Genomic DNA, 3,561 nt, shown 5'->3' on the forward strand with positions numbered 1-3,561 from the left:
ATGATAAATGAACTAAATGTGGCTATAAAATAGTATGTATATTATAGATTCCTTTTTTTTAAATAACTGATTTATAGGGGAAAACAGAAGGAAATAATAATTGTCAATGATAAATTCTGAGTGGTAGAGTCACGGGGGTTTTAAATTTTTTCTTTTCTAAGCCTTATATGATAAATGTAGTATTTTTTCAACATAGAGCTATAATATGTAAATATGACACAGCTATTAAACAACAATTCCACTGGGCAGAAATTGTGACTTTTTGTTCATCCCCACAGAAAAACAAGTGTTTTAAAGAAATGTGGCCTTTTCCTCAGCAGTGAGGTTAAGAATTTGTATAGGGGCAAGGTGCCTCTTGATTATCTACAAGTTTCCTCCCTTTCTCCCTTGTCCCACCTTTTAAAGAGTTTTGGGTTCCCACCTCCCCCTCCCCCCAATGGAGAATGGAAAAAACAGAAAAATCAACCTGGCTCTCTTCCTGCCTGATGATGTTCTATGTCGAGACTTAGAATAGGGAAATTGCACATTGTTCAAGCTTCCCAATACTGGTGGCTCCTGGCTGAGCCGGTAGATCTGTGTGTACTTCTCCACGTTGCCTCCTGACAGTCACCTCCTGTACCCTCTGCAGGAGTTCAGGTCTCTGCTTGAGAGCAGGAAAGGGGGAGAAAGCACAAGGCCCAAACTTAATCTTGAGTTCTTCAAATAAGAGTCCTTCTGAATAGTTAGAACACTTTACACTTATCATTTCCTGTGACTGTTCAGGATCACTACCATTTACTGAGCCCCTTCTGTGTACCAGGTAGACACTGTGTTATGGCACTGAATCTTCACATTAGTCACTTAGGGCTTCTCCCCATTTCACAGATAAAGACGTAGGCTGCGGTCAAGCGTCATGGCCAAGTTCCCAGTGCTGGAAAATGGCTGACGTCAGGCACTTCACAGATTACAAAACTGTTTCAAAATTGCCTCTATTGTTCCTCACAGTACTCTGTGAGAGGAGGATTCTGCGTTTTCACTTGGGAAATGAAGGGACAGATGGCTTTAAAGTCCCTATGGTGGGTCTACACGACTGATTCATGAGAGCATTTTCAGCTTTTGGTTTCACTAGAGGCCACCTGTACTTAAGAGGGCAATGGTGGGAGCCAAACATAAGCCTACCATCCTGTTTAGATTTTTTATCTGAATCTGAAGAAGGTAGGCTGTGGTGGGACACTAGATACTAGTAGCAAACAAGACTATGATGTGACCTGATAACCATGAAGACGAAGAGACAGTTGTACAATGGCTACAGGGCCAAAGAATTCTGGAGTTTGCTAGTGGGACGGTGTAGGGGAGGGAACCGATAGCTCTGCCAAGATAGAAAAAGGCAGAATAGCCTAGGTCAGTAGATGCTTTGATGCTTGGTGAACCAGCTCAACCCCACCTCAAAGGCCAGGGCCTCTGTACAAATAGCCGTGAAATTATTTGGTCCAGGTATGTATGCTATCATAAAAGTATTTTATTCAGGTCCTGAATAAGACAATCCACTACCAATCTTTAATTACCACATGTGTTAACACTAACACACACACATAACAGAAAAACAAAGAGACAACATAGCTATAATAATTTACTGCATTTTCATTCCTTGCTTGGATCAAAGCAGGATTACACCAACAGTTGCTGAAAGTAAAGTAATGAACTGAGACAGTTATTTTCCTATCTATGCTATTTGCTATATCAGAATTAAATTCCTCCTGATTGGCCTTAATGGAAGCTAATTTTAACACTAGTAATCTTGAGTAAACAAACAAACAAAAAACGATTGCTTTTTGTGCGGGGGGGGGGGTTGGAGGCAGTGGAAGAGGAGACATTTTCTCAGAATTATGAATTGGTAACCTCGGGTTCTTGTCACAGCTCTGTCCCCAACCAGCTATGTAACTGTGAATAAATCTTTTAAACTTCAAATTGCTCACCTGTACAATGAGATTCTAAAAGGTAGGTGATGTTTGATATTGTTCATGTTCTATGTGACAAGCTAGCATTCTGTGGGTATCCACAACAACAAAACCAAATCCAGTAGCAGGTGCCCTTAAGTCCCATGTAAGTATCCCTAAATGTCAAATGCTCCTAAGACTCTGACACATGTATGGTTGTCTTTACCTCGGGAGTAGGGATGATGGGCACTGAGTAGGGACCTCGGATGTGACACTACAGTAGAAAAGTTTTTCCCTCACTTTGTCCCCATCTGATAGGGAGAAGAGGAATAACAAATGAGTAAGAGTGTAGGATTTGGAAGCCACATTCCTGGGCGTCGAGACTGGAAGCTGCTTCCTCCAGTTGCTCTGACCTGACTCTACTCGATCTTGTGCAAGTTAAAAATTCCAACTATCACAAGGTGGGACCCATCACCTGCTGGGACCTGTAGGACCTTGGATCTGTGCTCTTCCAGAAGCGAAGATATGTTCTTTGAGATCCCAGGAGGAACTGTTATACTCTAAGACAGATAAATGAGATGAAGAACTAACTACAAACACTTAAGCACGAATGAATTCAATACGCAGTATGTTACAGAGTTTAAAACGTGGTAAGATTATCTTTTCAAACTTATGCTTATGTTTATGCTTGGCGGTCACAAAACCTACTGAACTTGTTAAGGGGATGAAACAGGAAAAACCTCAAAAGAAGACACTAAACACGAGGTAGGACAGCTTCTAGAAATCAAGAAGGGCGATCAGAAAAACATACAATTTCTTTTCTCACCCAACCAAGAGTTCTGAAACTTGCTTCAAACTCTTGTGGGGTAAGAGTTCAAGCCTCCTTAGATGCGCAAAAAGGGCCTTGTGCCAGGCTTTGGGTATTTTCATGGGTCTCTCGGGTTCAGTAACTGTGCCTCCGAGTTTTTACAATTCTCCTCATTCTATTCCATTCTCCTTTCAATTGTTCTATAAGCTTTAAGCGCAGTCCACTTACCACTTTTCTTCCCCCACCAAAACAGTGTCAGGGAATTGCCTAAGGTGAGTCCTTATAAAAGTACTAAGAGGAGGCGGGGGGGGGGGGACAGTGACTGCCCATGAATCAGACACTTTAAAGCCTTTCGCTTTAATGACGATTTAAGACTGACAACCACAAGGAAAGCAAGAGCTTTCATCTGCGCGAACTCCCGCCTACATCCCCGGGTTGAAACTTCCCAGGAGTAAAAGAAGGTATCACCTCATCACTTCCTGGCTTCCGCGGACGCTTCTCTACACTGGCAGGGATCTCCTCCGCGACCCGAAACGCTTTCTACCACTTCCACGACTTAAACTCTCCCAGCGCCTGACGTTCCTCTATGGACCGAGCAGGGCTCCAGGCTTTGTTTTTTTTCTACTTCCCCAGGCCCAAGCCCGCCCACCGGCCGTCGATGTCAGTTTCTTACTGGTCCTGGAGTGTGCTCGTCTCCTCAGAGAGCCAATCAGAGCCTAGCCGTTCACCCCGGGGATTTGGGAAACGGAAAAGACCTAGACCTGTTCCCGGGAGTGGGGCGGGGCCTTAGGTGAGTGACAGCTGGGCCTTCCAATACGCAGAGGGCTAGGACCACCC

The 3,561-nt window shown here is 43.8% G+C and overlaps 1 long non-coding RNA gene across 1 annotated transcript in view; it reads right to left on the reverse strand.

Moving 5' to 3' along the window:
- LOC123387047 overlaps positions 1 to 3,369 on the reverse strand; it is a 42,533-nt gene extending 39,164 nt beyond the window's left edge. The window contains exon 1 of the long non-coding RNA XR_006601412.1: positions 3,193 to 3,369. This is a non-coding gene — a long non-coding RNA (uncharacterized LOC123387047). The remainder of the gene's footprint in view (positions 1 to 3,192) is intronic.
- Positions 3,370 to 3,561: the final 192 nt, after the last annotated feature.

Source organism: Mustela putorius, unplaced genomic scaffold (genome assembly GCF_011764305.1).
Source record: "Mustela putorius furo isolate JIRA1106 unplaced genomic scaffold, ASM1176430v1.1 tig00003845_pilon_pilon_pilon, whole genome shotgun sequence".
Classification (NCBI taxonomy): domain Eukaryota; kingdom Metazoa; phylum Chordata; class Mammalia; order Carnivora; family Mustelidae; genus Mustela; species Mustela putorius.